This window comes from Schistocerca piceifrons, chromosome 1 (assembly GCF_021461385.2).
Source record: "Schistocerca piceifrons isolate TAMUIC-IGC-003096 chromosome 1, iqSchPice1.1, whole genome shotgun sequence".
In the NCBI taxonomy this organism is placed as follows: domain Eukaryota; kingdom Metazoa; phylum Arthropoda; class Insecta; order Orthoptera; family Acrididae; genus Schistocerca; species Schistocerca piceifrons.
Window position 1 is genome coordinate 891,044,873 of NC_060138.1, and position 15,030 is coordinate 891,059,902.

A 15,030-nucleotide genomic window follows, 5' to 3' on the forward strand; every position below is an offset into this window, starting at 1 on the left:
CAAATGTCCAATATCCTTGTATGGAAAAGTGATTTAACGATGAATAAGACTACTTCTGATGCTGCTGCTGCTGCTACTACTACTGCTACTACTAGTACTACTAACACTTCCTCTACCACAAAATCGCTAGTACAGCCTGCATTATTACGCAGTTATAAACTATGTTCCTTTGTATTCGTGAATCACAATAGCTACAATCGTGGAAGTGATCAAACGTAAAATTGATTTACATGTTTGTCAGTAAAAAGAAAACGATACACACACACACACGCACTAGCACAATGTTTGAGGCGTGTCTTTTCAGTCGTCCCTAAACGAAGCAATAAATGCTAAAAGCTCATTCGTTGCACTCCACGACACGATCGTGGAATGATAACAATATTTCATTATAATTATAAGATGTTGCAAGCTTCGTCATATGACGTAAGTGATAAGGATTGCCGGAAGGGCAGGCAGCTGAACCAGCACGCCAAGGTGCAGCAAGGCTGTTACTCGAACCTGAACCTCCGGAGCCAGGTGCTGAAGTATACCCACGCACTGCAATCGTCAAGCCAGCAAATGGAAACCAAACGATAGTTTCGGAAACCTGTGTCTATGACGGAAGGGCGTCTCAGTTGGTGGCGAACGCAGTGTATCGGATGATTAGATACGGCCCGACTTAGGTTAAGTAGGAAATCGAAGGTTCAGGGAGCTAACCCCACTGTAGAGGCATTGCCTTCAGCTATCTCATTCCACAACTCCTCTTAGCATACGAGTCACTGTTATTAAAACAAACCTCATAATATTTAAAATAATTAAGTGTGATATTATTTTTTTATATAAGCACTGTCACTGCGCATAAAAAAGTCTTTTCAAGTGGTTGCAGTCCCCAGTGTCATCTTTGTCCGTCGTTACTGCACTCGTAAACAGACAGTAGACATACAAAATTATCTTACACCTTTCTTGTACGAGACGTTTGCCAGCTACTAACCTTTGCATTTGCTCTTTTAAACGGAGACGAGAGCTTTATTTGCAGTCGTTGGGACTGAGAAAAAGTGATGTACTCCTTTATGCAGTCGGACAATAGTGTTGCCACTTGAAAACAGGGGCGACGCAAGCACTCTTTAAAGACGCTATGCCGAGCTAAAATCTTGTCGCTCGTAAATTCAATTGTCATGCGCTATTTTCCAGTCCGCTCCGTTGCTAGGGAACGACACAACTCTCGTGCCTTCTCAGTGACAAGGTTACTTACAGTTGAGGAAGAGTGATTAGTAGGTGAAATGGATCGGTTGTTTGTTCTACAACATGAGTGGAGCATTAAGTGAAATTTCCTAAATGTTAACAACAGTCGTCTTAGACACATATACAAATCCAATTATATTGCACTTCTTACAAGCAGATACTCAATATTTTTTGTTTTTTCCATCGAAAAATTTGTTATGGATAACAAATATATTCATCATTGTTGCCCACAACCTTTGTCGCTATTGAAATCGTAACGCATTAGAGAGCAAACGAAGTTTAAATAGTAAACATCTAGCTAGATGCTTCGCAGTTAAATGTCAGACAGAAAACAAAAGGGTCGTGTCGCCACCTACGTACGGTCCTTGGCTTTTTGCTGCCACTTAAAATGATTTTCAGTACCCAGTACGCGTTCTCCAAGTTAAAAATTGCGTTCAGCTTGGATTAAAATGTAGGTCACCCTATAAAAGACCGTACTTTTTTTTGGGGGGGGGGGGGGGGGAGCGGGCTTCAGATCCCCCATCAAACCATCCGAATTCAGGTGTTCAACGATTTTTCTACACTGGTTGAACCGACTGCTGGGGTGGTTCCTCTGAAATTGCCACAGCCAGTTTGTTGGACCAACCTGATCGAACTCGACTTTGTGTTCTATGTCTAACATCTGACACTAGCAGCTGCCGGAATTGTCACGATGAGGAGGAGCTAGAAAAAGGTCAGACACTGCGGAAGACAGTTGAATTTAGAAATAAAGGTTAGTAAATCAGTCATCACTGGTATACTCAATGATAAAACAAAGCAGTAGGCTTTCACCAGAAATAATGACCCTTAGACAATCTGTATAATAGTGTACTTAAAATGTGACAGTATGCCATCTTAGGTCTGTATAACAATAAAACACTTGATAATGGCATTGTAAAGCCGAAATCATGATCGTGTAAATGTAACATTGCAAATGAAAAACAGCCTCTTGGCGGTACTGACTTTAAAGAAACATTGAGCTTTCTCCTGTGGGGAAGCCATTTTTACGATATAGATCACACAGCGCTCCCTGTGGCGGAAGTGTTGAAAGAGACACAGCTGTACAGAAACTTCATAGGTTCCCTAGCAGACCTGTAACAAAAAAAAAAAATATTACCATGAAAAATATAATAAATATTTAATCTTGAAATCAAGGACACTCTGTAATTTTGTAGGTGTATTTAGATTCACATGACGATACTGCCTGCGAAATTTATTGCGCATACAATTAGTAGCACAGGCGCAATAGATTTAAATGTTATGCACGATGAGGCAGTTTTTCACGTATCTCATTGTTTATGACGTCATATATCCTGAACTATGACAGGTAGGTGATTCGTGACCCCACAGCCATTGTTGCCTGACAGTAAGGGATATGTGTACTAAGGTTGGTTGAAATCGGTCCAGTGTTTTAGGAGATGTGTAACATACAGGCATACATACATCCATTTTATAATATTTATGGAGTACACACCGTTCGTACGTGTGCGTCTTCCCTTTCGGCTGTTCATAGGCGGAAAAGTTGCGAGGGAGCTGATGTGGTAGTCGTCACCAGGACTGTGACGTGATTGAAAACCGCCCAGAACCGGTGAGGGGTTGCTCTTTGACCCGTCCGCATTGTTCTCCGGCGGTATCTCTCTCCGCGCGGGAAGCTCGGCTTTGCACCCTGCTTAATGCCGTGATGAGCGCTCCCAGTCCCGGACGTGGGGGCGCTAGCGCCTGATACGCCTCCTGTACCAGCCTCCGCCGCTGTTTACCACGTCTGTCCAAACAGGTGGCGCAGCGGCGGCTCACTGGACACGCATTCAAGAGCAGCGCGCTTCAGATCCCCGTCCAGCCACCCACAATTAGCCGGAAAGCGTTTACGGAGAATGCCTGCAAGGTTTCGGTCCTTTTACTTCCCCGTATGTCCTCAAACAGGGGTACGCCCCTGGTAGCCGAATGGTCAGAGTGACGGAATGTCATTACCTAACGGCCCGGGCTCGATTCCCGACTGGGTCGGAGATTTTCTCCTCTCGGGGACTGGGTATTGTGTAGTCCTTATCATCATCATTTCATCCCCATCAACACGCAAGTCGCCGAAGCGGCGTCAACTCGAAAGACTTGCGGCAGGCGAACGGTCTACCCGACGGGAGGCCCTAGCCACACGGCATTTCATTTCTCAAACAGGGCTTGGGCTCCGCCCCTAATGACCTAATCGTCGACGGGGCGATAAACGCTAATCTTCATTCCTTCAAGACCGGAAAACCGGAAGGCTCCTTCATACCTAAACATAGAAACTTCAATGTTATGGCCGAAGGAGACTGACAGGAGGGGGAGAGGCAGAGGGGAGGAGGGGTTAGGTTAGTGTTGTTTAACGTCCCGTCGACAACGAGGTCATTAGAGACGGAGCGTGAGCTCGGGTTAGGGAAGGATGGGGAAGGAAATCGGCCGTGCCCTTTGAAAGGAACCATCCCGGCATTTGCCTGAAACGATTTAGGGAAATCACGGAAAACCTAAATCAGGATGGCTGGAGACGGGATTGAATAACAAGCCTTGTTTAAGACACCGAACTCGTAAAGAGTGGCCGAAACGTCTTTAAAATTAATTAAAAACGATTCCATTAGGCCATCCCGACACTATCATAATTTAGGGTGATTTCGTGCATTTCGGAAAGCCAGTCTCAGCACAGAAAAGGATCAACAGGAAAAATTGTGATATTAGATCGGAGAATTCGTGGAGGTTGTTGCTAAACCGCCTAAGAAACCTAATAGCATCTCACAAGTACATGTAATCTCTCACCTAATTAATTAGTTATATGAGTCATTTAGAAGGATTCACTCAGTGAACACTAGGCAGAAAAACAGTTTTCAGTCGGATAACGCTACATTAACCACTGTACAGAAGAATGCCCCCTATTCTCCATGTTTCAAGTTAACAGGCGTCCAGTATCACATTATGAAAAATTGAAAAATGAGCTATAAACCTTAGATTTTAAATTTAATTTTGTATAAGCCTTCTTCGTCCAAGCTTAAAAACGTTTCATCAGAGTGTAGTAGTTCTATGTATGTACCGATAAATTGATATACGTATGGGAGTACATAGAATATTCAGGACTGGGTTCCTCCATCAAAAATAAGAAGAAAAGTAGTGTCACTCGCAGCTGCAATTATACAAAAATACACACACACATATATCCAAAGAGTCATCATGCTTATTTTCGCAGGTGTTTCGGCAGATATTTCCAATGTCATGTTTTGTTTGCATTGCGTAGCTGGAGTCAACCCAAACAATCGCTGTTCGCCACGTCTTTCATGCGATGCTCAGTGTCGACGGAAAGGTTCATTCACAAACAAAACTACTTTTAAAATTCGAATTTTACGTGCCCATTCGAGACAGCGCTTCAAATTAGTCTAGTTCGGTATTCGTTTTATCGATATGTATTAACAGGGACGGTACCACACGATGAACAAACAGCAAACCAACAGTGGCTCAATAGCGCTGCAGTCACCGCGCGACATGGCAGTGTTGTCGCAACTGCAGTACTGGTTATTGTTCGAGTTTTACTGTCCCTGTTAATACATATCGATAAAACAAATACCGAACTAATTTGAAGCGCTGTGTCGAATTGGCATGTTAAATTCGGATTTAAAAATAATTTTGTTTGTAACGGAACTTTTCCGTGTGTGTGTGTGTGTGTGTGTGTGTGTGTGTGTGTGTGTGTGTGTGTGTGCTTGCGTACTTTAGAAAGATGTAATCCACATGAAACTAAATTCAATTCGAACATCTGATTCCTTTCTTTTAATTTTTTCGACATAGCCTTCCTACCCCTCAGTGATCAGGTTACCTAGAAATCGGATTATTACGTGAGTACATCTACTTTAGTAGACACACTCCCCAGAGAATGAGAAGCCTACGTTTAAATCCGGCATAGAGGTTCATAACTGACCTCTCTCTGTTTGATCTTTCGTCGCCCTTGTGTCCCCGTTCCTCTAAGAGTCGTAAACCAGAGCAGCTCTTCTGTGTTCGTCGTTTCCCTCCACACTAAGTGAGTAATATCACATACAAGGCTTTGCGTACGTAATTAATGACATTCCTGTGATTTAACCAAAAATGTACCACGTAAAGAGCTCGTTACCGGTTAATGTCATATGCCGTCCTCAACCCGAGCGCACTAACACACTTTCTCCACGCTTTCCTAAACACGACAGAATGTTTGCTTACGCAATCAGTGTCAAGGCAACTTTCTTCTTGGAGGGCGAATCAAAGATTTCAGCTCTATCTGTAAATTCGACGTCGGCTAAACTACAGAGCTCTACTATCAGTATTACATGTCTACGGCCACACCGACAATTACCTGCACCCCGCTGTGTTATCCGCTGTTAAACTGTTACTTGTAAAGAAATGTTAATGCCGAAACTCACTATGCACGCGTATCCGCCATCACAGCCGTTATCTCTTCGAGGTATTGAGGTACGACCCACATGTAGTCTAGCAAACCGCACGACATCGGAAAAAAAATTGAGACAATGGCAGAAGTTGACACAATACTTGTCGCTCGCAACTCACTCCTTTACTTAAGGAAAAAACCAATCTCTGCGCTAACCAAACGCGGTCATTTGACAGCTGTCTTTCATGGAAGACTTTTTAAGTGACGTTACGCATCACACGGAAACAGTAGACACGTTGACAGTCCCACTGGAGAACTGATTTTTTTTTTTCGGAATAGAACGTAGCCTATGTGTTAATTCATGGGAAATGCTATCTCCATTCCAAAGTTCATCCAAATCCGCACAGCCGCTTCAGCGAGGAGGAAGAAGGAATAATAAACACACTAACTCGACGAATAAAGAAAGTAAGTAATTTCTAGATAGGTGCAGCGCAAATTTTATAATATTTGTACTTGCAACAACGTCATCTGCCCTCACGTGCGTACCTGTCATCAGCGGATACGCTCGCATGTCATAATGGAATCCCACTGTCACTAAAAGCCTAGCACGTTCTACATGTAAAGGCACGCGCTCTCTCTCTGTCGTACAGAATTTAAATGACACAGTCGTTGTGATTCTTCAGCCGGACATAGTGAGTAATAAATATGATACAGTTCAGAACTCAAAGAGTAAAATGCTTTTTCTAAGAATAATTTTTGTTCCACATTTCATGCTATACGAGTATTCTTCAAATAAATAAATGTCTTGTTCTACACATTCTTAAAAGGAGCCCATGAGTTAATTCAAGGTATAAGCTAATTCTATTCCATATTTCTACCAGACCATCCAGGCGTTTCAGAGTGGAGGAGTAACAAACATACTCACACACAAACCTTCGCGTTTATAATACATATTGGCTATTAACTTCTCCACAATGTCCATTTTTTATTGTAAAGGACACTGAAATCATACCCCACGCAATCTCTTGGTGGAAGGCTGCACTTCACAATAACAAATACTCCAAGTTCTTAAAACACAGCTATATTGATCTTTCATTTACGCTTGCACAAATAGGCTACTGAATACATGTCTAGATTGTTCGCTCGTGCTGCAACTAAGTACGAATCGCGAACATGTGAAATTGGGAGGGTGAATAGAAGATGAGTGTGTATTCGACGTATCTGCTACGTTCCTCGCGCTAGGTAACTACGTCGTCGGCCTTCCCCATCCTGGACGCCATTGCTGTGTCGGTGGGTCGTGGGTCGTACATTAAGCTCTACGTAATTCATGCTCGAGTTGATGAGAGGGAGAGCCAACAACATCACCCACGAATTGTGCTTTACGTCTGTCCGACGTCCCAGAGATGATGGGCCTCGCATGCTACATCCTGGAGGTTGTGTATGATCTTGTAAACAGCTAGGTTGTGCGAGTAGTACCTGTATGTAGCATTCATCTAAGCTCATTTCTTTTTTTTTTTCTTGTATACGTTACGGACCGGAGCGAATTGCGCTTGGTGTGTTGACTGAGCCCTAGTGGCAGACGAGCTAAAATGGTAATTTCAAATTACGCAGGCCTTGAGGTGATTGTCAACTATTTTTACATGCCTTTCTCTATCACATAAATTACTTCAAACGTCATGGACACAATACTGAAATGATAATTGCGGAACTGGTTAACAAAGCGTTGTAATGCGTAGTCAGAACTACATGCGTTTGAGCATGCCAACGTTACGCAGCTCAGCACAGTTAGTATGTGCCACCACTACTGACGTATGTAAATGTTGAACACAAGAGACGTAAAGCTGAGGAGAGAGACTGAAACTCAGCTGAGCCACCCTGATGTTGTTTTTCCGTAATTTAACTAAACCACTTTCGCAAAAACCCGGATGGCTACCCATGAAATACCACGGGCGGTTTCCACTGTACCGATGTGCACCATGGTTCGGAATCCATGTTGAACGGTAGGCCCCCATAATTGGGGGGATAAGTCAGTTCAGCGTGTGGAGAACGGCTGTGATATAGCATCTACAATAGGTCCATGCCTAGTAAAGAACACTGGTGTTCAAACCAACTTTTGTGTTGATGAAACGAACAAAAAATTTGGTACTATTATGAAGCACAATTTGAGTGACTCAGTTTAAAAAATTCTCCATTTTCGAATAGAAGAAAAGTTGTTATTCTTCGCAATAACGTACCAGCTGATTTCCGCACAAGCAGTATTCTTCCCCAGCCACCGATTTAGGACCACTCAGCTATTAATTTCTGAACACGAAGCAGTACGCAGAAGAAAGGTTTAATTATATATATGAAACCACATACATAAATGAATGTGCCTCCGTAGGTGAATAATTCGTGCTGTTAGAATGACTGGCGTTGTTCGGCTGGGTATAGTAAGAATGAAGATGTCATCATCAACATCAGTTTTGCACTACGCTAGCAGGTACTTTGCATCTCCATTTCTAGACGTCCATCGCTTCCTTCTTAATACCGCTGGGTGTGCTACAATACAGCACCTCGTCCAAGGTGCGAAGTCTTCTCCTCCCTCGTCTCCTCTTTCCTTCCACCAATCCTTCTAAAATCGATTTTATAAGACCCTACTTTTATCTTAATGTATGTTCAAATGGCTCTGAGCACTATGGATTCGAACCTGCGACCGTAGCGGTCACGTGGTTCCAGACTGAAACGCCTAGAACCGCACGGCCACACCGGCCGGCCTTAATGTATGTCCTCTCCAGTTTCTTTTCTTCCTTTTGGTTACACTCAGCTATTTTCTCTGCTCTCCCACTGTTCTGAGTACCTAATTTTTTCATTCTATCCATCCGAATTACATTTATGACCTTCCGCCGCATCCTCAACACAAAAGCTATGCGCCGGCCAGAGTGGCCGAGCGGTTCTAGGCGCTTCAGTCCGGAACCGCGTGACTGCTACGGTCGCAGGTTCGAATCCTGCCTCGGGCATGGATGTGTGTGATGTCCTTAGGTTAGTTAGGTTTAAGTAGTTCTAAGTTCTAGGGGACTGACGACCTCAGATGTTAAGTCCCATAGTGCTCAGAGCCATTTGAACCATTTTTTAACCAATGTCTGCTCCCCATTATTTTCCTTTGTTGTGTGTATCATGTCCACTTAACGGGAAAAATACACACTTAAGACAAAAAACTACGCACGACAACCAAGAGTGGTGGTCTGGGGTGCCATTTCTTTTCATAGCAGGACCCCTTTGGTTGTCATCCGCAGCACCCTTACAGCACTGCGGTAAGTCGATATTCTACACCCCGTTTTGTTGCCCCTCATGGGCTTACATTTCAGCAAGATAATGCCCATCCGTACACGAAGAGAGTTTGTATTGCTTGTCTCCGTGCTTGCCGAAACCTACCTTGGCCAGTAAGGTTGCCGGATCTCTCCCCAACTGAGAATGTTCGGAGCATTATGGGCAGGGATCTGCAACCCTCTCGGGATTCTGACGCTCCAAATAATGGGACAGCGTTTGGCACTATGTCCCTCAGGAAGACATCCAAAAACTCTATCATTCAGACGCAACCTGAATAACTGCTAGCATAAGGGCCAGAGACAGGACAACGCGTAGACTTGCTCAGCTTATGAAGCTTTTTCTCTTCAATAAATAATCCAATTTTTCTGAAATTGTAATCATTCGCTTTTCTGCACTGTACATCGCATCTACTGATTACCGTCCCATTGGGATACTACCTTCGTGATGAGTCTTTTTTTTTTTCTGTTCTATATAGCCCCTCAAATACTGTTTCGTCGTCTCGAGAAAGTTCAAGACAGCACATACTCCGTTATTTACCAAGCTAGGTGGCGCACACTGGATTCGCATTCGGGAGGACGACGGTTCAAACCAGCGTCCGGCCATCTTGAGTTTTCTAACTCGCATCAGGCAAATGCCGGGATGGTTCCTTTGAAAGGTCACGGCCGACTTCCTTGCCCATCCTTCCCTAATCCGACGGGAGCGATGACCTACCTGCTCGGTCCCCTCCCCCAAATCAACCGACCAATTCCGTTATTTGCAGGCCTGGGACTGCAGTACCGCCAAAACATTGCGTTGTGTGCCGTCTCCCTCGCCCTTCTCCTTCTGGCCTGCCGCGGCGGGGTGGCACGGCAGTGGCCGGAACATTAGCTGGCTACACAGGGCCTGCAGGAGCGTGTGCAGGGCCGGGCAAGTCCTGGCGACATCCCAGGGAGCACCCGCCGCTATGTTTAGAGGGTCGCAGCGAACCGCCAGGTGCTTCAAGGGTAGCGGGGCGCGCGCCAAGCCAGCTCCGTGTAGTCTGTAGTGTGTGTACCGACCAACCTGTGCCATTTGGACGACCTTCCAGCCAGATGCCGCCGCCGCCGTAATTTGTGTAATCTTTCGTCAGCGCGGCGATTCTTCAAGTGGCATCATCCCACGCGCCGTTTCCCACTTGTCTTCTTCAGCGTCCCGTTAAAGGACGAACGCCTTCACTTTCATCTTTGATGTCAGCCGAAAAATTAATCGCGGCTCGTAAATTAGCTCTTGAGTGGGTGCCCCTGGCAGGGATTCATATTCATCCTGAGTACTATCCTCTGCCTAAATGACGTGGTACAGCGTTTAAGTGACTGGATTTGTGTTCCGGAGAAACTTGCGTTTACTACTTCTCAGCATAATGCCAACCAATATCAATACACTTGTCCCAACGATGAACTAGTTTTTCTATACCTGATGCGAAGAAACCTTTGTCTTCTTGTTTGGGTCAGTTTCAAAAAATGTCTCTGAGCACTATGGGACTTAACTTCTGAGGTCATCAGTCCCCTAGAACTTAGAACTACTTAAACCTAACTAACCTAAGGACATCACACACATCCATGACCGAGGCAGGATTCGAACCTGCGACCGTAGCTGTCGCGCAGTTCTAGACAGTAGCGCCTAGAACCGCTCGGCCACCCTGGCCAGCTGAGTCAGTTTGCCACAAATTTTTTGACCTCCTCATTTTTGCTGAATTTATTTCCACATAATGACAACTTGGGTGGACCAAACAAATGAAAATCTAGACTGTAGGGAGGATGAGGTAGTATCTCTGAAACCATGTTTTCAGTGGTTTCAGCTGGACGGTGGGCGGACGAGCACTGTCATGCCTTCTCTTTCAGATCCTCGACGTTTTTCTCTCATTGTTGGCTTTACTTTGTTTTTGAGCATGTCTGAAAAGCAGGCATTGCGTATTGTACTCTGATCTTCCAAATAATCACAAAAAACGACACACTGTGCTTCCCAAAGATTGGTCAACATATTTTTTCTCCCTGATGCTTGTATTCTAAATTTGTGTCGGACAGGCGAGCGGATGTGTTTCCATTCCGTGCTTTGTCTGTTGGACTGTGGTTCGTATTTAGAAAAGACTATATACACACGTTGAGTCAATCAGTAGATGTGATGTACATGTACAGACAAACAAATGATTACAATTTCAGAACAAATGGATGATTTGTCAACAGAAGCCGCTTCATAAACTGAGCAAGTCAATCCGTACCAGATAGGGTTGATAGAAGAGAAAGAGAAGGTCCAACGGAGAGCAGCGCACTTCGTTACAGGATCATTTAGTAATCGCGAAAGCGTTACGGGGATGATAGATAAACTCCAGTGGAAGACTCTGCAAGAGAGACGCTCAGTAGCTCGGTACGGGCTTCTGTCGAAGTTTCGAGAACATACCTTCACCGAGGAGTCAAGCAGTATATTGCTCCCTCCTACGTATATCTCGCGAAGACACCATGAGGATAAAATCAGGGAGATTAGAACCCACACCGAGGCATACCGATGATCTTTCTTTCCACGAAAAATACGAGACTGGAATAGAAGGGAGAACCGATAGAGGTACTCAAGGTACCCTCCGCCACACACCGTCAGGTGGCTTGCGGAGTATGGATGTAGATGTAGATGTAGAATGCGTCGGTCCACTTCTGGCCCTTATGCAAGCAGTTATTCGGCTTGGCGTTGGTTGACAAAGTTGCTCGACGTCCTCCTGAAGGATATCGTGCGAAATTCTGTCCAACTGGCGCGTTAAATCGTCAAAATCCCGAGCTGGTTGGAGGGCCCTACTCATAATGATATAAACGTTCTCAGTTGCGGAGAGATCCGGCGATCTTGCTGCCCAAGATAGGTTTTGGCAAGCACGGAGACTAGAAGTAGAAACTCTCGCCGTGTGCGGGCGGGGATTATCTTGCTGAAATACTAGCCCAGGATGGCTTTCCATGAAGAGCAACAAAACGGGGCGTAGAACATCGTCGACGTACAGCTCTGCTGTAAGGGTGGCGCGTATGGCAACCAAAGGGCTCCGCGGTGAAAAGAAATGGCACCCCAGACTATCACTCTTGGATATCGGGATGTGTGGCGGGTGAGAGTGAGATCGGTATCCCACCACTGTCCGCGGCTTCTCCAAACACTTCTTCGACCTGGAACCTCATTGGCTGGAGTAGAATTGTCTTGAGTGATGAGTCACACTTCGAACTGAGCCCATATGACCAGCGAAGACGCAGCCCTTCCAACCAGCTCGGGATTTTGACGATCTAGCGCGACATTTGGACAGAATTGCTCATGATGTCCCTCAGTTTGACCTCAAACAACTGTATCAATCAGTCCCAAGCCGAATAACCACTTGGATAAGGACAAAAGGTGGAACAATGCGTTACTAACTTGCGATATACGTGAAGCTGTTTCTCTTGAGTAAATCATCTAACATTTCTGAAGTTTTAATCATTTGTTTGTCCGTAGGCGTACATTTTATCTACCGATTTCCGACGCATTCGGATGATTCATTTGTGGTGCGTCGTTTTCTTTGTATTGCTACAGGATAAGTATCTGAGCTTCGGCGGAATATTGATTTCGTGAATATTTGGCGTGGCACTTGTAAGTAGGCTGATTAGGTTTTTATGTTGGTAACGCCACGTAGTGCTCTATATGAAAATCACTGACTGTGCTGTGTGAAGTCTGTGGCTGGTTTGCATTGTTGGTATATTTGCTATTGCAGTGTTGGGCAGTTGGATGTGAACAGCGCGTAGCGTTGCGCAGTTGGAGGTGAGCCGCCAGCAGTGGTGGATGTGGGGAGAGAGATGCCAGAGTTTTGAAAGTGGACAATCTGGACGTGTGTCCATCAGAAAGAGTAAATTTGTAATATTGGATATCATGAAGTGATATTAGTGCCTTCAGTAGTTGGAATCTTTTATTCAGCTGGCAGTATTGGCGCTCGCTGTATTGCAGTAGTTTGAGTAACGAAGATTTTTGTGAGGTAAGTGATTCACGAAAGGTATAGGTTATTGTTAATCACGGCTATTCTTTTGTAGGAATTACTGAAAGCCAGATTGCGTTACGCTAAAAAAATATTGTGTATCAGTTTAGTGATGATCAGAATAAGTAAAGAGAGAAATGTCTGAGTACGTTCAGTTTTGCTCAGCTGTTTGAAAATCAAATAATTTAAAAGGTTTATCAGCACAGTAATTCATTAATTTTTCAAAGGGAATGTTTCATACACTCCGTGCATTTATACCAAGGTTAATGTGTGTATTCGTATCGCCGCACATTAACTGTCTTGGATATTTATGAAGCGTGATTGATTGCTGTCGTGACTCATAATAGGAGAACGAGAACGAATCGAGCACGTATGCAAGATGAGCTCACGACGGAGCCTGAGTGTTGTGGAACAAGGGGAGGCTGGAATCGTTGTCCTTGAGGCGCGACACGCGACGGCAACCGAGCAGCTGCCGAGACGTGAGTGCACTGTGGTGGGGCACGCAAATGTTTTGTGTCCGTGCAGACAAAATAGCAGCGCAGCGTCGCGACTGGAGAGGCGGCGAACAACGGCGCTCGCAGAACCTATTCCGGGCGCGGCGCGACGGGGCCGGTGCCATCCTTGGCTTTCATCCCGGTACCCGCATTCGCATGCGGCGTGGAGCCGGCGCGCAAGGGCCTCGCAGGCGACAGCCCGGCACCTGCGCGGGGCTCCACTGGACAGGACGGGCGGCCTCCGCTCGTAATGAGGCTGGCTGGTCACTCTTCCGTGTGGCCCGCCGCTGCCTAGGCCACGGGCGGCGCCGTCAAACCTCTTCTGGCACCAAGGGCAGCGCTGGCCAATTGTCCGCACGCTGCGCCCACAGCTACCGGCCTCGACGACTAGTTGCTACCTCGTACGCCCATTTGCGGTCGAAATACTACTATCGTGTCCTTTTGATGACAATGTAGTTAACAGCTAATGTTGTACAAGGGAGCGGTGTGATGTGGGTTTCGAGGCGACATTCTTGGATAAAAGCTTCACGCATTTCTTGCCTGGCAACGGCCTTGCCGCAGAGGATACACCGGTTCCCGTGAGATCACCGAAGTTAAGCGCTGTTGGGCGTGGCCGGCACTTCGATGGGTGACCATCCAGTCGCCATGCGCTGTTGCCATTTTTCGGGGTGCACTCAGCCTCGTGATGCCAGTTGAGGAGCTACTCGACCGAATAGTAGCGGCTTCGATCAAGAATACCATCATAACGACCGGGAGAGCGGTGTGCTGACCCCACGCCCCTCCTATCCGCATCCTCTTCTGAGGATGACACGGCGGTCGGATGGTACCGGTATGCCACTCGTGGCCTGGCGACGGACTGAGTGCATTTCACGCCAGTTGCGTCTCAAAAAATCCGGAATTTGTTGTGGGACATCGTAGAATATTCCCGCTTCAGCCCCTATGTTTTTGCGAAATTCCGATAGGTGGCGGCGCTACACGCAGCCTTCAAAATGGCGTCTGTAATGGAGGGATGTTCCTACCAGAGAGCTGTCGCTGAGTTTCTTCTGGTGGAAAGCCACAGCATTGCAGATATCCATAAGCCCTTGCAGAATGGCTACGAAGACCTGGCAGTGAACAAAAGCACGGGGAGTCGTTGAGCGAGGCGTCTGTCATCAACGAAACAAGGTAGCGCAAACGTCTCCGATGTCCCGCGTGCCGGCCGGCCGCACTCTGTTGTGACTCCTGCAATGTTGGAACGTGCAGACACCCTAATACGAGGTGATCGACGGGTCACAATCAAACACATCGCTGCTCAGCTGGAAGTTTCCGTTCGTAGTGCTGATACACTCGTCCACCCGTCGGAGAACTCAAAAATTTGTGCCCGCAGGGTCCCTCGTGGCCTAATAGAAGACCGTGAAACATGGGTTATCACTTGGAACCGGCAATCCATGGAGCGGCGCCACACCACCTCACCTCCGAACAAAAAGTTTAAAGCCGCACGTGAAGTATATTGTGCTACCCTCAGGAAATTGAAAAAACGACATCAATGCATTCGTCGCCACAAAAATACGAACGAACTTCTCCATCTCCGTGACAACGTAAGGCCTCACACAAGTGTGCGCACCCGAGAGGAGTTCACAAAACTTCATTAGACTGTT

The 15,030-nt window shown here is 46.0% G+C and overlaps 1 protein-coding gene and 1 pseudogene across 1 annotated transcript in view; both read left to right on the plus strand.

Moving 5' to 3' along the window:
* The window catches only part of LOC124716905, an 811,449-nt gene that overhangs the window by 669,657 nt on the left and 126,762 nt on the right, over window positions 1-15,030 (plus strand). The window lies entirely within an intron of this gene.
* LOC124723574 lies at window positions 13,936-14,052 on the plus strand (annotated as a pseudogene).